The 25,066-nt window shown below is 45.9% G+C and overlaps 1 protein-coding gene across 3 annotated transcripts in view; it reads left to right on the top strand.

The window, feature by feature from the left end:
• The window catches only part of GFRA1 (GDNF family receptor alpha 1), a 214,435-nt gene that overhangs the window by 85,807 nt on the left and 103,562 nt on the right, over nucleotides 1–25,066 (top strand). The gene's annotated exons all lie outside the window — the stretch shown is intronic.

Genomic DNA, 25,066 nt, shown 5'->3' with positions numbered 1-25,066 from the left:
ACATTCTTGTGCCAGAGAAAATGCCTTATGGATGAGCTCCTTCATTGCATTATCCAAGCCACTAACTCCTAGATTATTATGTTAATTAGACTTTATTAATATTAAAAATAAGAGAGCAGTTTTTAGGCCTGGGGAATTAGAACATACTCCTTGAATAAGGCTGAAGTCTTAGAGGGGCCTCATTGAGCACCTAGGACAATTGACTCACGGTGTGAAAGAGAAGAAATTTCAGGCGGAGACAACAGGGGGCACCCAGAGTTCTCCAGAGATGCTGGCCCAGGAGGGGCTGGAACTCAGGGCGCAAGACCCCAAGGTGGGCATTTCTGAATAAAAAACCAATATGTAAATACTGAATGTTCACAGGATATTTGCATTCAGGAAGAGTTAAGCCTTTTTCGGAAATGGTGCTTTTATTAACTCAGGCAAGTATTACAGTCATTGTTTTTTATACCTTGTTGCCTTTAGAACCCTATCTCCATTTAAACGCAATGCTTTCATCATTTAAATGGTACAGTTATCTGAACACACCTGTGAAAAACCTCCCAGACTCTTCCATTGAGGCTTAACATTAAAGTTCCCCAGAACATTACTGGTTCTTGGGGAAAGGACTGAGATGTGTCCCTTGGTCAGCAGGTCACCTTCTGGCTTTGGGGGTCACAGCTTGAAGGGACTGTTAGTTTGAGCCTGGGGAGGGGAAGAAACTCTTGAAGTTTGCTTAAAAAGCTCACAGGGGCTTGAGACATGATTAGCACTTACAGCTGTTCTGTTTCTTTGGGGGAAGAAGAGTCAGATTCCTTATAAATGCAGTACTTTCATTTGCCAGGGAAAATCTCATTTCTTTTATGTTCTGTTCACCTGAAACGCTCGTAGGAGTTTGCTGGCGATTAATTAAGCAGATGATAGATGACACTTAAAATGAACATTCAGCATTTTTCTCTGTCTGTGTACAGACTACAGAGATAATTGGATGAGAAACAATATGGTATTTAAATGTGGGTTTCTTTAACAGAGCTTTTCCCCTTTGACTTCTATAGATAAAGAAAGATTGGCCTTTCGGAATCGTGCAATGTCACAGACGTGTGTGTAAACCAATCCATTGTGCCACATGCCCTCATTTCATAAGGGCACCCGCTCATTTGGCTGCTGGCAAGCCCTTGCTTAGTGGTGCATCAGTAATTAGGAACTGTCATCACCTCTGCGTGAAGTAATGTGGCTTTTTTATCTTGTCACTTAGTTCCTTTGGGGGTTGTAGTGGGAGTCACATTTCATCACTGGTAAAATACAAACCTATTTGGAACATGGAAAGGTGGTCCAGGATTGTTTTCGCTGCATTGGAACCCTCAGAAGTATCTTCCTTTCTCAGGGACTGTCACTGGGACAGTAGTGCCTGCTGCCATCTTGGGTTAGCACAGGAGGCTTTCATAGCTCTGGTGCCATTTCCAGGTCTTGTGCTGAAGGCCTGGTCAAGCCACAGTACAGCTGCTGCTGGCTGACCCCTGTGTTCTGAGGCCCTAGGAATGGGTTCCCCTTGGTTCCTCCTCTCTCAACAACCCCCCCCGCCGCCCCCTAAAAAAGAATGAAGTGAAAGAAAATAAAAAAGATAAAAACTGCAGCTTTTCTGGAGGCACAGGGTCCATGTCTAGATATTGGCTAGGGGAATCCAGTTGTGGGGTGGGTTTCTTGGGACATTTGTGGGACATTGTGAAGGGCACAACGATAGGTAGAATAGCAACAATAACAATGGCCCCCAGCCTTTTATCATGTTGCCTCATGTTCAGCAGACTGTGAGATGAGACTGTGTGTGCAAACGATCTCTTAAGGAAGAGCTCCCTGAAGAAACTAGTAAGGGAGCAGGGGAATGAGGACAGGGAGGTGGAAGAAGCCAATGCAAATGCAGATGAAAGCCTCTTGGAGGCATGTGGTCTGTTGCTGAAAGTCGCGTCCTGTAGGAGGCTCTCTGCCTTGGTCCTGTCTCCAAGGGCAAGAAGGTCCCAGTTCCCCACGGCCAGGGCTCTGGTTAAACAGCCAGGAACCTGGGATGACTGATGCGGCCAATTTTCCCTGGGCTTCCTGCTTTGAGAACTTGATCCAGCCTCACGTTAGGGCAGGGAGGATGCGCGGAGAGGGCTTCATGTCTCTGCTGTGACCTCTAAGGAGACATTTCAGTTAGAGCTGGAGCAGCCAGCCATGGAGCCCAGCTATGGTGCCACATCCTCTTGGAGATTAGGGTCTGGCCAGAGACGGGCCTTCACTGGTGGCCAGACTCCAACCCTAGCCTGCTGGGGGGTTGGTTTGAGGCTGTACCTAGAGCTGCGGGTCCCTGCCAGGCCCCATACCAAACATGTCACTCTTCTGAGGAAATGCTGCCATTCATCATCAGCTTGGTAAGTGAGGGCATTTCTGAGAACCAGGAAAGCCAATGGATGCTGGCGGGTAGGCTCAGAGAGAAGGCTGCTTATCCAGCCTCCTCCAAGCTTGTGTGGACCTCTCCTCCTGTAGCCAGCCAGGAGGCGACTGGTTCTGGCCACCCAGGATTTGCAGGGGATCCCCAAGTCATCTGGGGGCTTTGGCAGGCAATTCCTCTGTATGCCTGGAGAGTCCATGAATTGGTTACTTAATGGTCAGGAAAGCTGCTATCTTTACAGTGTAGGGAGAATCAAAGAGTCTGTAACCAGTGTGTGTTTCATGAGCAACAGGGCTTATGCAGAAGCCAGTGCGGGCTTCCAGGTGGGGTGGGTGCCACATCTTGTGAAAATGCCCCATGCAACCTCAAGAAGCACTTTTAGCACCCAGCACCCTGGGATGCTCCCAAGCACTGGCCAAGGCAGTGACCTTCACTCTAGTAAATTTCCCAGGGGAGGCAGTGGGGTGACGCAAAGAGCATTCATCTGGTGATCTGGCAATCTCTCCCGGGCCCAGATAGTGAAATTAGAGCATGTCTCTGGGGATGCCGAAATGGAGCAAACACTCTTCTAGCCTTCAGGGAGTTTGAAAAGAAACCGGGGCTGATAGGTGGGCAGTGATGCTCAGGCCAGCGGCCCGGGTGTGCTACCAAACACACAGGTGCCTGGCACCAGAATGTTTTATTAAGCAGCATCAGCCTCTGTTGCCTTCTTTAAGAGACCCGGTGGATATAAAGGAAGAGTGGGTGAGGGAGCAAAAGTGAAAGAAGAGGAAGACATAAAGAACAGGGAGGACCAAAAGCTGGACATCTCACCCAGCCTGCAAGAGCCCTGGGCCTTTGTCCCAAGAGGAGGAGCCCGGGAAATGGGAGAGCCACGGGGGGCGGGGGCGGTGGGTACAATGTTTTTACTCACCTCTCTTGCCCTTATTGGTTGACATGATGAGTGCCTTGGCCTCTGTCCGTTGGGGTCTGCCCTCTTGATGCTGAAAACAAGTGAGGGGTTGGAATGGGATGAAAAAGCATGAGTCAGAGTGACCAGTGTTTACATCCACCCTCTTGATCTTGAGCAAGTTAACCTCTCTGAACCTTTATAATAATAAAGGGAAGTTCATGGGGCTACTGAGACAGTTCCATGACATAAAGCATTTAATGTGTCACTCACTGCAGCCCAGGAGTATAAGCCATTAGAATTGGATCGGGCCCATTGGGGTGCTCCCTGAATGGCGGGTAACCTCCTAGTGTGTAGTGTTGTCCTCACCCACCAGGCCTCAGCTGACCTCAGGTGATCAGCCTTGAGCCCCAGGCCCAGTGAGCAAAATTTCCTTTCTCCTCCTCTTCCTGAAGTGCACTGATGAGATGGTTTTGAAATGGTTAAGCAAAAGCAGACGGATCAACAAAACCTGTGCTTGTTCACTCAGAGGAAAAGAATGCATTTTTCCCTTTAACACTCAAGGCTTGGGAAAAGTCAGGAAGTGGAAGAAAAATGAAGAGGGCAAAATTCGTCCAGGCAGATATTTGGGAAGGCCCTTGGGTGCTCTTGTTTCTGAAAGATAAATTGCACAGCGCTGGGCCATCACAAACTACTGCGCTGCTTTCGGCCGCAAGCATGGGGAAACCAGGATCTCAAGACTGTTGTGAAATGTGTTCCAGGAGCGCTCAGCTCCCAGGGAGGTGTGAAGGTGGATATTTACCTGCTAGCTTAGTGATGGCGACTCTCACAACCAACACTTAACTTCCTGCCGCCCCTCCAAGCGTGGGCCCGGGGTGTCTCTCAGGACTGGCAAAGTGGTAGTGACAGGTCCTTCGCATTTCTTTCCTTTCGTGATCCTTGGAAGAGGGATGAGTGGGGTTGCTAGCGCTCTCAGAAGTGGGATGTGAGGTAAATGATGGTTTGTTGGCTCACCGAGGCAACTTTTGGGCTGCTTCTGGGTTGTCTCTAGTTCAGAAGATGGGGGGACAGCTTGATCTGTTTTGGAACCGGCCTTAGCATCCGGGGGCCTCCTGAATGTAGTTCAGTGAATGCTACTGGCCACAGAATCAAGAGCTCTCCGGATCTGCTTACTAAGCAACTTTCCAAAGTGCTTGTTTAATTAGGCTTCTGACTTCTGGGGGTTGGGAGTAAGGGAGTGATTACAGACAGAGCAATGTTCCATCCAAACTCTGCCACTTAAAACAGATTTGCTCTTTAACTGAACATTTAAGACATATTTTCTTTTTATGGTTCCTAAATAAAATACAGAGCCAGCAAGAAAGTCATTGTTGTTATTACCATTGCTATTATTATTAATAGTAATATTATCATTAGACCGGTTAGTCATCCTCTTTGATTTATGGAATGCCATCATCACTGCATTGTCAAAGAGACAGCCCCTGTCTTTGGTTTATCTGGGTTTTCCCCACGCAATTTCACATCTCTGCCTCCTCCCCACCTCAGCCCCCACTCACATGTGCTTAGGGTATGTTCTTGAAGGCATGTGTATCCTTGGACAAGGTATTTTCTTACATGCCCATGTTTGCTTATTTGCTTTCTCATACAAATGTTACTGTGCTATAGAACTTGCTCAATTTCTAACCATTTCTACTCACAACTTTTATTTTATTGTTTTACATTTTTTGATGTTTGTTTATTTTTGAGAGAGAGAGAGAGACAGCACAAGTGGGCGAGGGGCAGAGATAGAGAGAGAGACATAGAATCTGAAACAGGCTGAGCTGTCAGCACAGAGCCCTACATGGGGCTCAAACTCACGAATAGGAAGATCATGACCTAGTCCGAAGTCGGATGCTCAACCAACTGAGCCACCCAGGAGCCCCTCCACTTAAACTTTTAAAGATCAGTTCATGTTTTTGTACTGTCTAGACAATTCATAGCTTTTGCTGCAGGGGATTTTTAATAAATTCTTGGGAAAAAAATGAGCCAAAGCTCAATGAGATACTACTGTGGCCATTTTACAGATAACTAAGCTAAGACTTTCAACATGGGAATATATGTTGAGATGCGTGGCTAGGTCTTGTTTCCTTTTAACTCCTGGCCCAGTGCCCTTTCTGCTACTAAGCCAGCGACCTTGGTTTTCTTAAGTCCCTTGGTTAACTTGAGCCTGTGAAAGTCTGGCCTTGGTTGTCTTGATGGTTGCATCCTTACAAAGTCCCAGGGCAGAGGCTGAGTACCCATGCCTTCTCTTATTTTGCACATATGGCAAATATACCTGTGTTTCCTGCTGCTCAGCAAGAGACACAGAGCCTCCTACATGCAAGGGCGAAGGTAATATCACAGCACATTATTTTTCTTATGGACACGAGAATAATAGCATCTCTGTTCCCAGGATGTCACAAATGGCATCCAGTAGGCTTAAGTTCATTATTATCATCCACCTCAAGAGCTTTATCAACATCAGCTCTCTACCAGGAAACACATTATTTAGGGATGACAGCGGTTGCTGGTGATGATTTAGAAGGAGGGGAAAGGTGGGGCTTCTGAACCCAAGGCTCTCCCTTGTTGAAAATGTGGATCCATGTAAAGGCTTATAAACGCTATTCAGAAATGGGATGCTTTCTCAAAAGGCTTATAAACACTATTCAGAAATGGGATGCTTTCTCAAAAAAAGACTGCTGATGTGGTTTACAGAAGGGTCTAGAAAGAATAGGATTTGGAGGAGGTGATTGTGGGGCTGTGGAAGCCCAGGAAGGATGGATCTTCCAGTTGGAGCACAAAAGGAAGCTCCAATCCCAGAATTCGAAACCAAAACAGAGCACTTAGAAAGAGACCCTAAAAGAAGGGGCTGGAAGGAGCTGAAAAACAGGAAAAGGAGATCAACGATTGGCAGTTGTTTGGTGTTGATGCCAGAAGTAAGGATGAGATCATTAGTTTTGTTGGGAGAAGAAGTTAGGAAGTTGTTGGCAAAATTTGTAGTGACTGAATATTGAATGAAAGTTGACACATAACTTTAATTATATCACTCTGTTATTTGTTACTCTATTATTACCATCCTTTTTATGGAGTAACTGAATAATGAGAGAGAGAGAGAGAGAGAGAGAGAGAGAGAGAGAGAGAGAGTTGATATTGATGAAGACCTTCAAGTCGAAATATTTATCACAGGTCCCAACTTTCTTGGAATATGTGTCAGGGAACATAGATTCACAAAAGAAAATTTCGTATTTGTGAGGACAGTGTAAGTATTTGGCTTTTATTTATGTTCTCACACGCTACACAAATAGGTTTTCTGTCCAGTGTGTTGGAATTTATGCTGCGGAGTCTTATTACAATATAGTAAATTGAACTATGTATGAATTTTCCTTTGGAAATACCATTATTTTTCCTGAATGTTCACCTCAGCTAGACACTTTAAAACCTTTGAGTCAAAAAGGTGTTGTCTGAATTAATTATGTATTTGTTCGGAAAGAAATATTTGCTGACTGGCATGGATTGGAATCATGATTATTAAGGAATTTAATTCATTTGACAAGTTGCAGATTGCCAGAGTTATAAGACTCACAGTGTAGGAAACAAAATGTCTCCTTTGCAAGGCAGGCTTGGTGGGTGACACCTAGAAGATGTGTTTCATCTCTAGGGGACTGTGCGTAGGACCAGCCTCTCTGGGCTGACCACCCCTGGAACTCTAGAATCTGACCCCGCCTTTCTGTGACCATAAAACATGTGCCTTTATATGCAGTGTCTGCTTGCTTCCAGACCATTGTGGCTCTTGAGAGCCTTCAGGAATGGGAGAAGTCATCCTCAGCTGCCATTTAGAGGCAGCTCTTTGCTCTGTGTCCGGGGGGTGATCCAGCCTTCTTTCTCATAGACTCTGTCTGTGTTCCCAGTACTCCAGCCAAGCCAGGTTAATCATGGCCACCCCTGTGTACTTTCCTGGCTCTCTTTCTGACACCTCTTCTGCATGGGGTGACCCGTTCCTGTCCTTTCTTCCTATCGGGATCCCATTTATTATTCCAGGCCCAAGGCACACCTCTCTGTGTCAGACCATTATCTTAGACCCCTTGACCTGAAGGGCTGCCTAGATCTTCTGTCTCCAGTGTCCAGCTCTAGGGTCTGCATAGAAGGCAACGTACACTGACAGCGAAGGGAATGGGTCCAAACCCTACTACTTATCAGTCACGTGACCACTACTAGTCACTTAATCTCCATGCCTCAGTTTCCCCGCCGGTAAAATGGCGATGAAAGCAGTTACCTCATAGGCTTTTATGATGGGTCAATTAGTTACCATTTGTAAAGTGCTTGTATCGGTGCCTGATGTACAGGAGGATTAATATGTTTAATGAAATCCTAAGAATAGAACCATTTGGTAGAGGGTGTAGTTGGCTGGCTCAGGGTTATATTTGGCTTTCTCATCTGATTATAAGCTGGTTGGGGGCCAGCCAACCTCGTGCTTCTGTGTAACTCCCTCTGTTTTTAACACACCAGCCATTGTTAAGGGAGAGAACAGATGGGGAGTAGGGCCCTGGCTAGGGAGAGCTCTGGCTTTTGCAAACAGGCATGGTCTGCCTACATATGGGGTGCCCCAGTGCACACAAGGGGTTCAGAGGATGGACCCAAGAGGATGACCCCACTGGGGGAGAACCCTAAGAGAGAATGGGAGAGAAAGCTCTCAGTCTACAGAAGAACCAGGATGATGATTTTCTATTTGCACCTCTCTCTTCCAAAGGAAGAGTGTTTCCGCTTGGCTTGGGGGTTCCTCTGGTTTGAATGTATTTACTGACTCCAGCAAAGTCGCATACTGTGGGGCCCCCAGTCAGATCGGAGGTGCGAATTAGTCACTGCCCTCTTTTGGGCATCCACTGCACTGTTTCTGCCTCTTTTCGAACTTGGCACGGTTGCTCATCAGATCTGAAAACTGTCTCCTGCCCCCAACTTTGAAACCTTGGGTTGCTTTCCTAAACTACTGAATTAGAGGCCCGAAGTGGTATAGTCACTGAGTCCCCGCTTTATAACACCCGGAACGGTGTGACTCAACCTGTTCTCAAGAAGTCTGACATCTGGCCAAATGACACTTAAATACTAATAAATCAGGAAGCAGTTAATTAACGGTACAAGACTGTAAAGACAATACATATGCTCTGAGGTTGCGGAGAGAGAGATCCCACCTCCCAACCCCTCGTGGGCCAGAGTGCTCGGGGGACAGGCTCCTGGAACACCCAGGATTCCTGTGTTTATAATTTGGCTTTATTTGAAACCTTCATGATTTACCAGTTGGGAAGAAGCCACGCCCAAACGAAAACATCTGTATGCAATTCAAACTCAGGTATACTACAGGTAGAACTGTCTTTGCTTTTGGAAGCGTGCGTTTTATGAGTCTAATGCATTTGGTACCTGTGAAGAGGTGCCAGTGCAATTCTGGAATATTTAAAAAATGCAACCACAGCATCAGCCAGTGGACCCCGTTGTTACGGATATGGCAGGATGGGCTCAGGCCTGGGGGCTCTAGGGCATCCTGCCTCTGGCTGCCCTGAGCTTCGGCTCTTTAGTGGACGCTGTTTTGTGGCCTGTTCCCTTGCTGTCGCAGGAGTTGGGACATGTGACCTTGTCCTCTGTATGCCCAGATGTGCAGATGCGTATACTTATTTGTTAGTAGGAGGAAATAGTGGGAGGCGGGTAGAGGGTGTTTAATTGAGTGATACCACTCGGATATTCAGGAAGCAGTTTTACTGTTTCTTGTTCACATGATTCATTTTCTTAGCTAAATTACCATCTCCTTGGTGGGAGGTCGTGTCCCTGTGGAGAATGGGAGTGGATGCTTGGTGCCTCCTTTTTCCCTTCAGCACGCTCTCATCTACTCCTGTGGTTTCAACGACTCACTTGTATTCTGATAACTGCCAGCTCTGGCCCGGGCCCTCCTCCCAGGTTCTAGAGCCTTGGTATCTTTTTTATTAAACATTTTTTAATGTTTATTTAATTTTGAGATAGAGAGACAGAGAGACGGAAGGTGAGCGGGGGGAGGGGCAGAGAGAGCAGGAGACACAGAATCCAAAGCAGGCGGCAGGCTCTGAGCTGTCAGCACAGAGCCCGACTCGGGGCTCGAACTCACAAACTGTGAGATCATGACCTGATTGGAAGTCAGATGCTTAACTGACTGAGCCACCCAGGCGCCCCTCTAGATCCTATTTTGGACATTTCTCCCTCAGCTTCCCCAGGATCATCAGTGCCCCAGCCCAAGGCCTGCCCTTTACTTGTTTCCTCTCTCAGATGGCACACCGCCTTGGTTCCGAGCTTGGAGTCAGCCTGTTTTCTTTCTGTTCCTCCCCTTTGCCACTCATCATGTGGATATTCACTGGGACTAGGCATTCTACCTTCTGGGTTCATTTCAAATCCTTCCCCTTGTTGCCAGTCCTGTCTCTTAGCTCTCTTACCCTGGGCCCTCATTATTTTGCCTGGACCACTGCACAAGCCTCCTGATGGACCACTGTCTCTCTGTCCTCCACATGTCACTCGGTCACCATCGTAACACCTAGATTTGCTCCTGTAATTGTCATGGCTTGAGAACTCTAGATGACTCCTCATTGCCAGAGGAGGAAGCCTGCATTTTTTAACAGAGCTTTTGATATTCTTCATAGTCAGGCCTCCACCTTTCCTTCTGGCCTCAACTTCTCTAGCATCTTTGATGTTCTAGATACACTTGACATTTTACCTTTCCCTAGACAAGCCAGGTATGTTACAGCCTTTATGCTTTTGGTCATGTTATTGGTCTTCCTTATTCCCCTGGTGAAACCTAGTGCACCCAGACCGCAGCCCCATCACAGCACCTGCCAGACTGCATGGCAATCTCTTGCGTGCCTGTTGGCCTGTTAGTAGAGGTGAACTTCCTGAGGGCTGACACTGAATCTTTTATTTCCAGTGCCTGCTTCGTGGTAGGCCTCACATTACTCGTGTGGGTATGGTTAGAAGGATGGAAGGAGGAAAAGGAGGGAGGGAGGGAGAGAGGGAGGGAAAATGGAGGAAAGAATGAATGAAGTCCATTTAGAATCCTGAGGTGTTCTCTATGGAGACACTTACGTCTTGTCTCCCGATGCCTAAGGATGCCATGTCCTTTTTTATTTCCTGCTCCAAATCTAGCAAGGAGCACTGGCACCCAGTAGGCTCTTAGTAAGTATTTGCGGATTGACATATATTTGTGGAAGATGTGTTCTGAAATTCTCAAGCTGTAAAAAAACAAAAAACAAAAAAACAGGCAACTGGTTGATATTCTGTCTGCTTATAAATTAAAGGTTTTGCTTGTCATCTTTTTAAAAAAATAGTGCATTTGCTGGGTTATTTGTGGTCGAAACAGTCTGCCTGCACCAGACATTAGTATCCCCTGTTTTTCCTTTCTTTCTTTCTTCTTTTTTTTTTTTTTTTTTTTAAATCCACTTAGGAAAAAGTAAAGGGAATCATTTGGTAAACAGCTGGGAGCTTCATGTCCCACGTGGACCTGCTTTCTGACTTAACGCTTCGGTCCTGCAGAAGTTGAAATGGGCAGGTGCCTTCGGAAAGTAAGGCAGTGAACATAAAAAAGAGAAAGCGTTCCATTTCCTTCTGAATTTAAAAGGCAAGGCGACTGAATGATTTGTTTCCTTTTATTACCATGTTGCTGTTTACATTTTGTAGCTACCGTGATGGAGCAGTCCCAGGGTGAGAGAGGAGAGGTACACGTGGTGAGACCGTGGCAAGTCAAAGAGACCCTGCGGATGGTGGGGGTCTGGGCCAGCTACCCTCACTGATTTTTCTGAAGCTTCTAATGTAGCCCACAAAGCCAGGCTGGCAAAGAAATTCTGGACGAGGTTCCCAGGCGAGGATTGTAGCAAGCATAAAATCAACCCGCATTAATCTCGCCCTTTAATGATCTATGTATAGTAATCTAACATTGCATTTTATTTCTCTTCTTCTGTCCTTGGCTGAAGGCAGCCTGCTGGGCTCCCCGCTTGCTCAGGCTTTCTGATAAATGTCAAGGCACCTTTTGGAGCCGGCACGTAGTTAGACAGCTAAGAAGTCACATATTTCCTCTAAGTCATCCTCTTTCCCAAGGATATGGCTCCATGTTGAGGATAAAGCCCGGTGCACATTCTGCACAGAACAAACGCCATTAACCTGGAGGAAAGCTGACATTTCTACAGGCTGCCGCAGTGTTGGTATTTTATTTGCTTCCCTTGGGGCCTGACCATACCCTGCCTCTTCGTCGTGATGTGCTCAGGTGAAGCTTGAATGCCGTGTACAGGTTTTCTAACAGGTTACGGAAGAAAGAGATTTCATTTAGAGTCCTAGGATGGAGGGAGCAAGGAGTACCTGTCACCTTAAATTGATTAGGACAGTGCTTTTGCAGGCAGGACCCACGGTTGGGGCTTTCTCATCAGTTATGGGGAATGGTCGGGCAAATCACTTGGAAAAAAATACAATAAATCCACAACTCTCTCAGAGCCATTTATACATTATATTTTGCTTTCAACATCGAGAGAGGGGAAAAAAAATCATGTTTTAAGGCTTATTAAATGTTACCCATACAGATAGTTTTAAAAGATAATTTATATTAGCACTGGTGCGTAACCTTTTAAATTAATATTTCAGAACTGTGACAAGAGTTCAGTAATCCCTAGTAGTATATTATCTGACTGTTCCACTGAGAAATTAGCACTTATGGACTAAGGTATAAAATTGAAAAATCTAACCCATTTGGTAGTCTGTTCTCAGATACTAGAGCCTTCTAAAATAGAAAGCCTATTAGCGTGAGAATTCTGATTTCTGGAATCAAATCTGTTTTAGGTCATTATGGAGTTTTATATAGAAAGGCCTGTGCTGCCTAACAACACGCTGAAGTCTTAAAAGTAGGCAGACTATTGATTTTTAGCAAGAGTTTTACTGCCCCAGACACTGAAGAATGATTCTCATGACTAAAATTTATAGGTTATTAAGGAGAAGAATGTAGGAAAAAGACTAGTTGGAAGATTCACAAAATTAGCTCATTTTGTTCGTTAGAATTCACTTAGCACTTTTTCCTGAAATATAGATATATCTGAGTCTGAGAAGGGCTTTTTGGTTACATGGTAAATTTATATAGATCAGAAATATACCGGAATCGTATTTTAACCCACAAGGACACGATCACTTTTGGAGGTTTGCAAAGAAAAAGCAAAGCGATTTTTTTTTTTTTTCTTTGAGAAACCTAATTTATTGAAAAGATCAGGGTTGGCAGACCCGGCCGCTGGCTGAGTTTTTTCATCTGGGGAGGGGGTGCTGTTTAGCACAAACTCAGCGGATACATTACGGAAAGCTTTCTCTAGTTCAGGTAGGTATTTAATGCAATGTTTTATTTTAAAACAATCAGATTTTGTGCCTCTGTTTAGAATAGAACCTTTGTGAATCCTTTGCAGGGGGTGATATTTTGTCTTGTGCCCTTCAGAGGGAATGTGTAGATTATTGGAAAGGCAGTAGGTACACTCTTCATCACATGTGGGTTAAAATATAAAATGTGCCTTATACCAGAGGCAGTCCAGGACTGGACTGCAGTAGGGAGCTCAGTAGGGGCATCTTGTCTGAGCCCCATCACTGAGCTAATATGGCTCTGGACCTTCTGAGCCTCAGTTTCTTCCTCTGTAAAATGGGAGCCAGGACACCCATCATGCCTTCCTCAAACACATCCTCAGACTGTAATCACAGACAGCATGGGCTCAGCAACCAGAAACGCACCAGCCCCACAGCGCCCGTCCCCACGGGTGGAGGTGTGCTTGGTACTCAGGGCAGTGGAGGTGAGGAGGAGACTGAGGTATCTGTATGGAAGTGTGTTTAAAAGTATATTGACGTAAGAACCCGAGCGTGTAACCATTTCCAATTTAAAAATAGATGTTTGTATTCAATACCAGACACCCAGAAAATATTCCGCAAATACTTGTGTGAGTGAATGAATTTGTACATCCGAGTTTATACCGTCTCCTTCAGAGGAGACCCCTGCAAGGCGCTGCTCAGAGCCCGCTAAGGGTGTTTTCACATCAGTATTTTGTCCTCACACCTCCAGGTACCTGCAACAGTTCACCAAGGGCTCTTGGCTTCTGTGTGTGCCTTTTCTTAAGCCTGTCTCCTGGTAGCTGCCAGACAGGGCTTCCTCAAGTGCAAGGCTGAGCAAGTGGGTCTGCTCCAGCCCGCAGGGGTGGTGGACTGTTGAAACGTTCAGGTGGGGATGGCCCAGCCCTATTGGAATGAGGTCCCCACTCCTCAGCCCGGGACGCAGAGCCCTGTGTTTTCTGACTCCTGCCAACTCTCTAGTTTTCTCCTCGTCTATGCTCTTTCCTCCAGGCCAGCTGGAGCTACTTGAATTTCCCAAAAGTGCCAGGCCCTCTGTGGCCTCCTGCTTTCACACCTGCTCTCCTTTTTGCCAGGCATGCTCTCTGTGAACCTGTTCTTCCTTTAAGAAGAGACTCAAGTGCCATTTCCTCTTGAAAACCTTTGTATCCCTTCTTCCAACTAAGTGTGGGGTTCCTCCTGTTTTCCCACAGACAAGCTTTCCATGTTGTACTGTGATTTTTGGTCTCCATGTCTGCCTCCTTGCTGGACCCTGACCTTATCGAGAGTAGGATTACTGGGCCTTCATTTCTCTCCCATCCCACTTCACCAGGAGGCACACCATAGGCCCTCAGTAAACATCCATCGGGCGGGTGGGTGGACTGATGAGTGGAGATATATATGCTCCCAGTCCTTGTAATTTCTAGCATATTGTCCATGGTCAGGAGCGAAGGGCAGTGCAAAGAAATTAGAGACTGCGTCTTCTTTTTTTTAAGTTTAATTTATTTATTTTGGGAGGGGGGAGGGGCAGAGAGAGAGAGAGAGAGAGTGAGAGAGAGAATCCCAAGCAGGTTCCCAGCCATCAACACAGAGCCTGACACGGGACTCGATCCCACGAACCATGAGATCATGACCTGAGCTGAAATCAAGAGTCGGAAGCTTAACCGACTGAGCCACCCAGGCACCCTGGGACTGAAGATTGTGAGAAATCCTGGATGCTCTCTGCCTGTCTTCCAGCAGAACTCCAAAGGTTTTGTAAAGATGAGAGAATCTAGCTCAAGAACATTTAACCTCGTCCCGTCTTCCAAGGGGCTCTCAGGGCTGAGGCGGATAGGGCTCCAATCTTGAAGTACATCCTCAGGTAAAGGAAGGCACTCAGAATGGAGCTGGGAGCAGATCCCGGTGGGCACAGGACAAGGGAACAGGCGAGACCACCTCACTGGGGCATGCGGTGACTGTGGGCGGGCTGATCGAAATATTATTTTCTTGCCACACCTCCCTGTCCCTCTTTCCACACTGACACCTGCAGAGCGACCCTTCCTGAGGGCTCTTCTGTAATGGTGAGAAAGATGGAGTCAGGATCAGAGGCCTTCGGAACCTCAGTGACGGTGGGAGAGGGCACGTGAAACGGAGGAAGCCCTGGTCTGAGCAAGCAGGGAAGTTCAAGGAAAGCCACTACCAAGATGCACTTGTGGCCCAGCATCTGCCAGAGCTCACCATCGCTCCAGCTGTGTGTGCTGCTTTGGGAAGCCTAATAAATCTGGTGATTTAATTACACTAAATTACTTAATCGGAGAACTTTTTATGCTACAAATGATTACTTTAATAAACCAGAGAGAATAAAGAAAAATTTCTTGAATATCTTTGCCAAATCAGTCTAGGCCTCCATTTTCAATTTAATAACTAATAGCAGAGGAGATTGAAATAGATGTTATTACAGATTTTTACAAGGCAAAATATATTTAAGCAAGATCAGAAGGTTAATTAAAATTATGGTCGGGTCTTGTCATTACCCTGCCACTCTTTTTCTTCTGCACGGTGCTCCGAGTTTAGCGTCTGTTTGATAAAAATGCTTAAAATGGAATCCTCATTTAAAAAGAGCATTATACTCAGAATTGTTTCTGAGCCTGATCTCATATACCTACGTCGGAAATAAATGCATAATTAACCCTTTTTCATGATAAATTAACATTCATTTTCCCAGGATTAGTAGGAAATAGCATAATACAGGGTAGGGTTTGCCTTCATTGGAACAGTCCCTGGGGACCTCTAACATTCTTAAAGGATTAGTGAAGCCTGTGATTCATTGTGTGTCTGTGTACATGAGAATAGGATGCGGTTCCTGACTGTCAGGGAGAGAGGTTTTCCTAATTGACAGCTTTTACAGCTAAACGTAGAAAGATTTGCAGCCTCGCAAATACCGTGAGGATGACTTTGGAGCCCTGGCCGGGGTATGTTAGCAAAGGGAAGTGCCCTGTGCATATTTAAAATTAAAAACGAATTCTCCCAGGACTTTCAGACATCAAGTTACAGCAGCCGTTGAAATCAAAGTCCCTGGAGAACAGATAAGCTTTCAGGAGAAGCTCTTTGTCTGGTGCCTTCGCGTCTAAACTCTTAGGGGTTTCTTGCTTATCTGAGCCCAGTTTTATCAACTGAGAGGTTTACATTTACATAAACAGTATAGTTTGTTTCATTTGATTTATTAAGATCAGGTTGGAAAAATCAGGGGCCTTTTGGAGAGCAGATTTCTCAGCCTCCCTGAGTGTGTAACTCAGAATTCCCAAAGCCTGATGAACAAAGATAAGTTGCTATCAAATATGTATTAAGCGCCCAAAAGTCATGGGGTATGGAGCCTGCATTTTAAATGTCTAAGGGCAGGAAGTCAGGAAAGGAGAGGGTGAAAGACACTCCTACTACTATGGTCAATAACGTATAGGTATGGGGCGCCTGAGTGGGTCAGTCGGTTAGGCGACCGACTTCGGCTCAGGTCACGATCTCGCGGTCTGTGGGTTCGAGCCCCGCGTCGGGCTCTGTGCTGACAGCTCGGAGCCTGGAGCCTCCTTCGGATTCTGTGTCTCCCTCTCTCTCTGTCCCTCCCCTGCTCATGCTCTGTTTCTCTCTGTCTCTCAATAACAAGTAAACGTTAAAAAATTAAAAACAAATAACATATAGGTATAGGATTCCTTTCCTTTGGCCCGGAAGACAGGAATTTAGAAGGCTGATGGAACCACCACCTGTTGGGCATCTACCATGTCTAGGTCATGTTCCAGGCATTTAATGTGAATTATCTCAATAGAGAACTCGAAAGTAAAGACTGAGACACTTCTTTTTTTTTTTTAACGTTTATTTTTGAGACAGAGAGAGACAGAGCATGAACGGGGGAAGGTCAGAGAGAGGGAGACACAGAATCTGAAACAGGCTCCAGGCTCTGAGCTGTCAGCACAGAGCCCGACGCGGGGCTCGAACTCACGGACCGCGAGATCATGACCTGAGCCGAAGTCGGACGTCCAACCGACTGAGCCACCCAGGCGCCCCTAGACTGAGACACTTCTGAGCCATGTAACCCAGAGAGAGGATGAGGCCGACCCTTCCCCTTCCTTTTCAGTGCCATCCACCTAGTTAGATGCTAAAAAAATATAGTTGAGGATTCTCTTCCATCTTTATATCAAGACAGGCTTGGTGTCACATTGTGAATAGCCATGGAGACTTTCTCTTGGTCCTCTTTAAAGTGAACTTATTGGGGACCTTTGATTAGCAGGTGATGAAGGTCAGTTTTATGGGAAGGAGCTTTTTATTTATTTTTTAATTTGAGAGAGAGAGAGAGAGAATGTGAGCAGGGGGAGAGGGGCAGCGGGAGAGATTAAGATCCCAAGCAGGTTCCAACGTGGAACCCAGCGTAGGATTGAGCCCCCACTACCCTGGGATCACAACCAGAGCCAAAACCGAGAGTCAGATGCCCAACTGACTGAGCTACCCAGGTGTCCCTTATTTCACTTTTTAAAGTTTAGATTCCTGGAGAGTCTTTGGAAGTCGAAGAGAGAACTCTACTGATCAAGTCAAGGAGAGTTTTGGTGATCTCAGGGGTGCTGGGAGAGTTAGCTAGAGGTCCTGGAGTTAGTCCTGTGTCCACGGTGGCAAGGGCAATAGGTGAACGGAACTAACTATACGTGAGGTGACTGGGGAAAGGAGGCACAGCCAAGGAATGGGGGCCAGCCTTTTTGCCAGAGGCCGTGAGGCTACCACTCATTTCTCAGGGGCAAGGTGAACTTAACGGCCCCATCTGGAACCTGTGTCTAAATACCACTTAGGGTTTTGTTTTCAAAGGGAAGCTATTGAAGTGCTCTGAAGTACTGAGAGGTTGTTTACATAGCAGAGTCATTGTGGGTTTTATTTTCGAAAGGAAATCTGGTACACATATAATCTGCATGCTGGATGTGGATGGCTTCAAGAAACAGTTGGATCAAATAAAAGTAATGATGAATAAAAGAACTTTAGCAGCAGCCAATACACATGAAAGATTCGGCACCAGCCCCACAGTTTCTGCCTGACAGACAATGGCAGGGAGGCTCTCTGGGGACCTTAAGAGAATTCCTTGCCCAGCCTCCACAAGCTTGATCTGCCCTACCACTGGTCTAGGCCACCTGAAGGGGCTTGGGTGTTTACTTCCACAGGCCAGCACCCACACATTTCCTTCGGAGGCCAGGACCAAGGGTGATGCAACAGCAGGTAGACATTTGGGGAAGGAAATAGCTGACCCAGAAAGACATTGGGCCAGGGCCACCCAGTGTGGGAACTGGTTACACATGCTGTGGGAACATGTGTGCTTTGGCCCCATTAAAAACTCCTGGAGCTGGCTTTCCCATGCCTTGTCCTCGGTCTTCTCCTGAGACCTGTGTTAATAGTGATGTGGCTGGGGAGCACGGTACCCAGCCTCCTCCGGAAGGCATGCCTCGAGAGGGCAGGAATTTTCACTTTTTCGGTTAAGCTCTCTACCATATTCCAAATGCCTAGGAACAGTTCCTAGCACTTAGTGGGCCCTCAGCAAATAATTGTTTATTGACAGTTGAACTTGCTTGTCTGGCCTAAAAAACATCTGTGGGGTTTTGGATGATTGATTCTGAATAAGAATTAAGGATTTCATGAGTCAGGACTGAATTTTGCCCCTGACTGAAGGTTAAACTTTATGGGTATTTTGTAGCAGTGGCTGTGTCAGGACTTGAGATATAAAACTGGCTTCCTCTAAGAGTGGCCTGGTCCCTTAGAATGCTGGATAAAAATGCAGATTCTTGGGGTCCACTCCACACTCACTGCTTCAGACTATCTGAAGCTTGGGAATCTCCGTCTTAAAGTCAGGCTGTCTGGATTGTTCTGCTCAGTAAGACAGAGCCTGATCTTCCAGTGATGATAAATGAGAATCTAACAAAGAAACTTGGAAGAAAAAAAATGACTTTGGTTACAACTGATTTTCAAAATGAACTCATTCAGCATTCAGCAGGCATCATGGACCAGGCATTGGGCCAAACGCACAGGGATTTTAAAAGGATTGAGATAGTTTCTGCCCACAACAAGTTTAGGAGCTGGCCGGGGAGAGATGACAGAAAGAGAGATAACATGATGTAGAGAGTAAGAAGGCATGTCAGATAAAGTGCTCTAGTTGTTCAGGGGAGAGAAGGACAGAGAGGCAGGAGCAAAGGGAAGGCATCAGGGAGCCAGACCTGTGATGATCCATAGGAGTGCCCGATTGGTGATGGTGGGGAGGGCGAGCTCAAGTTCAAGGGATTTCTTGGCCAAAGTATCGATACGGGACAGACTTGACAAGCAGTTGGCAAATTAGGAAAACCTTCAAAGTCTGATGTCAGGGAGGGAAAATCCATGAAGAAGTAGTCAGTTGGCCATCTTCTGCTAATTGAAGGTTAAAGAAGATAAGATCTGAGAAAGCGTTGTTGGACTTGAGGTTAAAGAGATCTTTGGGATCCTCCGGTGGAGGGCATTCCATGGTTGGTTTTGGTGAAAGCAGAGTTTAAGACTGGTGAGGAGGACTGAGGTGAAAGCTCTTCTCTTTCTGACTCTGCGGTGAGATGGTGGAGAGTCAACAGTAGATGGCAATCTGGAGGATGGTGGGAAGGTGTTTTTAGGAGAAGCGTTTATGTTCAGAAAGGACTGTGTGGGAAAAGAGAGATTTATTAAAGATGCAAGAGAGAAGTGATGTGGCCCCACAGAGCAAGTATGGTTCTGGGGTGTTTGTGTAGGAGTGTAAATAGCCACAAGGTCTTCTGTCTGTCTGTCTCTCCTGTGTGTGTATGTAAGAGACAGAGAGACGCCAAGACCAGGGAAGTGATTGGAAACCTCACACGTTACACAGTGAGTTCCAGAATTGTTTCCTGGGCTGGGAGAGAAACAGTAATCCACCAGACTTCTCCTGATTAGAAGTGATTTCCGGAATCACGGAAAGTGCAGTTCATGGCCATGGTTGGATAACTGGTCTGCATTACCGCGTGAGAGGGCAGAAAGTATAGTTTTGGTTGAATTACAGTCTGGCACTGTGATTGAGTCAGTTTCCCTCTTGGGCACTCCTCAGTGTTACAAAGAAAAAAAATGGACCAAACATTTGGAATATTTCAGGAGTATGTAAAGTAATTTCTTATTATCCACAACAGGAGAAGGATAGATGAGCGATAAAAACAAACATTATGCAACATGGGTCACCATATGTCTGTTATTTTGAGCATTCCTGGATAGATTTGAGGATTCGGATGTGTTGGAGGCAGGTCAAGATATTCAAGATAATATTGCCCAAGAAACTGAGACTCTCATTTAGTCAGAACACCTCGGACTCAGAGATTTCAGGATGAAAAGTTCTTAAAAGCTCGGCATTTCCAGAGAGTACAACGTCTGAAGGACAGTTATAAAATCCAACGGCATGTTATTAAGAACTGTCTGTCCCTTGTAGGGCAGAATGAGAAAGTACAATATTGGAAAGTAGTGCTGGTAGAATACTTAGAAAAGAAACAGTCTGTACAAGAAACTTACAAAAATTTGGTACAAATGGTTTCATGAGTTAGGAATAAAACACACCTATCTGACAGTGGTCGCTGGGAAGAAAATGAGGGCTGGTTTCAGAGGGAGGGGTTTCTGGTCAGGCTTAAACTCCGCTGAAGGTAACATTGGATCCCTCTTATTTGAAAGTGGAGTAAAGATCTTATTTTTCAAGTGCAAATAGTATTTGACTTTAATAGTATGAATTCTGTCAAGTAGTCCATAGAATAAATTTGCACACAGTTTAACATAACACGAGTGCATTAAACAGGATTTGGCATTAAAAGACCCAACACCAAATGGGAATCCGAAAATGAATGGCCACATTCTCCCCAGAAGACCATTCACCCTGAGGCCTTGGGCATTAATTTAACTGAATGAGGAAGCCACTGGGGCAGCTGTCGGGAGCTTATTTGATTTGTGAATAAACAATGCCTTCATTTTAAATGCTGTTCACTCTTACCCAAACCAAAGCAGGACCGAGAGCACAAAAGACACTAATTGGTTACACAAAAACTGCTGAGAAGCAAAACAATCCGAGATTTTGGGGGTCAGCGGCGGGTTTTTATTTGAAGGAAAACGCAGAACAAAGGTGCGGCTAATTTTTAAGCCCAGCGAATGGTACTAAGCCCCAGGTTGTGTCTTGCAGTTAATTGATACAGAGTATTCAGATATCCAGTAATGAGGAGTTGGGATATGACAGGCTATCTGGTGGAGTCTAATCTTTGGGCTTGTCAGCCTGAATTAGCCAGCATTCTGTCTGGGGCATACAGGACCACTGTGACAAGAAGGGCTCAGAGGAGTGGCTGTCTTTTGTTGATCCCCCCAGGGGAAGGAAGAGGCCAGGTTCTCCTGACCTAGTGCAGCGGCCGACCTCTTTAGGAGTAGGCATGGTGTCAGCTGAAAAGAAGCACCAGAGGGTTCAGTGGGAGCATTTTTGGAGGATCTAGAGCAAGAACTTATTGGCATTACACGAGGTCTAGCGGCATTTGATATCTAACATCTCCCTGATGCCGGAGAGAGAGATTAAACTCGGGGACCCAGACCCTTGGGGGTCCACATGAGTTAGAATCCCTAAATGAGTAGGGCCACATGAAGGAAATCTGTGGCCAGTGTTTGAGGAAGTGTGAGACTGTGGCTCATGTGGATCCCCCCGCCCGCCATGACTCCCAAATTTGCCAGGTGCTTTCCTATCTAAAAAGGAAAAGTGGAAGAACCCAGGACCACGTTGGGGGGCATGGGCTTTGGGTTCTGCAGACCTGCCTCAGGCCATCTGATACGAGGGAAGCCAGGCCGCAGAGCCTAGGGGGAGGGAGGTCTCAGGGGAGAGACTCAGGCATGTTTCCAAGGAGAAAATTGCATTTATTCATGAATTCACATGAATTTCAAGATGCTGCTTCGAGTGTGCACTTAGCAACTGGCAACCCAAGATGAAATGGGCCTTGAAGGCACCATCGTAGTGACGCTGGGAATCTGGGTCTGTGGATAAATTGCTTTCCGACAATGTCTTCAATGGGTTGAGAACAAATAGGTTGTCTGTGGTGTGCTTTGGCCTCTGGTGTTTCTCATGCAAGTACCTGGCATGTGGACACTTAGGGAACACTGGATCCAAACAAAGGCAGTTGGTATGAACAGGAATGAGGAAGAAAGTGTTAGCATGAGTGCCCATGAGTCCTTTTCCTCCCCAAATCATATGTGTTAATGGAGCATAGGGTTATGCCCTACTCGTAGAATTTTATGATATTTTCTTTCCTAAAGAGCCAGTGGCTAACTAGAGGTGTTTAGTGACCTTCTTTATGAGCAGGTTCCTCTTATGGGTCATTACATTGATTTTCCTCATCTAGGCCTGGGGAGATTAAGAGCGGGGCACTTGGCCTTTCCCACACTGTGGATCAGGGGCTGCCTGCCAGCAGCAGCATGTGACATTAGAATTGCCAGTAGCCTTGTGACCATCACAGTGAGGAGGTGGCTGTCTTTCCATCCCGTTCTACATGCAGGTATATTTGCCTTTTGTGAGAGGGGATATGCAGACCCCAGATCTGTCCTTATGGGTCTGGTCACATCATCTATCCAACAAGGGCATGCACAGCCCTTGCAAGGAAATCTTCTGTCTTTTTGTAAACAATTGAGGTACAATTTACATACCATAGACTTCACCCTGTAACCGTGCTTATCAGTCATCCTTTGAACAATGGAATGATTGTCTTTTTCAAAATCTGTTTTGGTCATTGAAAGTTTTCACCGTGGGGTTTTGGCTTTCTTATGAGCTTCTTCCATTAAGTAAAGTGCCCACGGGTGTGTGCATGTGTGTGCACGCACGTGCACACATTTTCCAGAGCCTCTGCAGATGAATTTCTTTGGAATGGGCTCTGAGGCCTACCACATGAGCTCGGCAAGAGGGGAGCCCAGAGCCAGCTGAGCTTGGGAATTCCTGCCCAGGAAATCCCTCCCGCTGCTGGGGGGCCTCTGCCCTGTTCCAGCTTCCCAGCCACCTCCTGACCACAATTCATGTGGTGCACCAGCTTACGTGGGAATACATGCGCTGAGCTCTGAGACTCGAGTTAATGATAATCTCGTTGGATCTCCTTCTCTGGCCTCTCTCTACCTAGGCCGCAGGCCCCTGCTCTTCTCTACCCTGATCTCTTCCTTCTCAGATCCATGATACGGGCCAGACTAGGCCTGGCTGCCTAGACTCCAGGTCCAACTACTGCTGACTTGGCACCTTTAGATTCTGGGAGAGATGGTGAAACGTAACGTGGTCCCAGAAAACAAAGTCAGGAGAGAGAATCCTACTCCGAAACTTTGAGCTTGAGAAAGAACTGGCAAGCGGGAAACAACCAGGAAATCTAGCCCCTTCTCAGCCAGGTGTGATTACCTGAGGTTGGGGCCTAACATAGTTCTAAATATTTCAAATGGCTCTACACACTGCTTCTTATTTGCATAGGGTCAAGTGACCCATTTTCACATCGACCTACAATCTTTTGCACAACAGTAGCAAAATTGTACACAGGATGTCCATTTTCATGGCATGGTTGTAATCAATTTGTTTCCTGATGCAAGAAGTTTCCATGCTCTTTTTATTACAGAAATGCCATTGTTTCCAAATTAGTTCTTCTAGAACATGGTGGGATTCATCGTAAATGAGATTCTGCACGTTTGGGAGTTGGAAGGTGAGGGTCCTGGATTCAGAATCATTGGGGGAAAACCGCACATCAGATGCTGTGAATCAACATGGAAGTATTAGGCGGGAGAACTGTCCTTCCAGTGACCACACTGAAGAAAACCCAGAGTTTTAGAAGATAATGGGTAGTGTGTTTCCTAGGGGAAGTTTTCCCAAACTGCGTTTAAGATGCAAATCCCACCCTCCTCTTCATCTGGTTAGTCTCACGGCACCGTGGCTCACCTCTCATCTCCAAGTTGGCATCTTGGCTCTTAGGCCTCTGAGTTGTCCCTCTAAGACCCATTCTCCAGGCTGGAAACCATCTTGTCTGGTTACCTGCACCATCTTGCCCAGAATTCACCTGAGAAGGAGATCTGAGTCCCAGCTACGTCCTGGTTTCTACTCTTGCATGGATTTCCTTTGCCGGGGTGAGCAGTAAATTAAGATCCTATAACCGAAGGATTAATAATTCATTGTGGTTATTGACAGGTGTCCTCCTTTCCAAGCAGTTCAGGAACCCACCCTGGCTTGCGTAGAATTTAATGTGGCATGTGAGTGGATATTCAGATCTATTCATGGCTGTGTGCCTGGTGGTCGCCGCCACTTGGGGGTTGTCTAAATGCATGATTTGTTAAAGGCAATACATCCTTTTGTGAAACTTATATTGCCCATTAATTGGTCATTGATCGCCAGCCCATTTAGGACCGTTATTCTTACAGATAATTGTATGCCTTTGTCATGTTGTATAACACTGGATCTTAGTTTATTGCTTGTGGATTATGGTTTCATCCCAGGCACTTGAATGATGTCTAATGATTTCTTACTGACATTCATCCAGCAAATATTCCTTGAGCATCTACTGTGAGTGAGATGAAACACCAAGCAGAGATGGAAAAGGGATGTTTGGTGCTGCCAGGCGTTTCCTGACTGGTTGAGGAAATAGAGACCTATACCCAAATAACGATTGTGGGAAAATGCTAATAAGTACCCTTCTCTTACAGTGTTGGTGGGAAGGTGAAGTGGTTATGGCAGTTTGGGAGAGTCATTTGACAATATCTTTTAAAACTAAAAATATTCTTGGGGCACCTGTGTGGCTCAGTCAGTTAAGCGTCCCTCTTCAGCTCAGGTCATGATCTTGCAGTTTGTGAGTTCGAGCCCCACGTTGGGCTCTGTGCTGCCAGCTCAGAGCCTGGAGCCTGCTTCGGATTCTGTGTCTCCCTCTCTCTCTGCCCCTCCCCCACTTGTGCTCTGTCTCTATCAAAAATAAATGTAAAAAAAAAATAAAAAAAAATTATTTCCTTCGATTCTGCAATCCTCTTTCTAGGAATTTAGTGTATGAAGATGTGGCACTGAAAGCCATCAATTCCAGAATGTTTACTGCAACATCCTTGGTAACAACAAGTAATAAAAGCCAAAAGATGAACACCAAAAGACTTTTGCATCCAGCAACGGGGGACTGAAGGATAAGTGACAGTTCTTGCAAGGGGGCTGAACAAAGTCGATCTCATGACTGAGGCAGTCCTGTGTGTTTGGCCAGGAAAGATGTCCTGGTAGACTGGTTAGTGGAAAGGGGGAAAAAAAAAAAAAAGAAAGGAAGGAAAATTTCACATGATTCTGTTTTTGTAAAGAAAGCAGATTATTTTGGAATCTTTATGGTTTAGTTATTGGTGGGAGGTGGGATTAATTACTAACGTATGTGATTTGTAAGTTGCAG

Source organism: Panthera tigris, chromosome D2, assembly GCF_018350195.1.
Source record: "Panthera tigris isolate Pti1 chromosome D2, P.tigris_Pti1_mat1.1, whole genome shotgun sequence".
NCBI classification, from domain to species: Eukaryota; Metazoa; Chordata; class Mammalia; order Carnivora; family Felidae; genus Panthera; species Panthera tigris.
The sequence above is the reverse complement of the archived record's forward strand: the minus strand, read 5'-3'. Positions and strand labels throughout refer to the sequence as shown.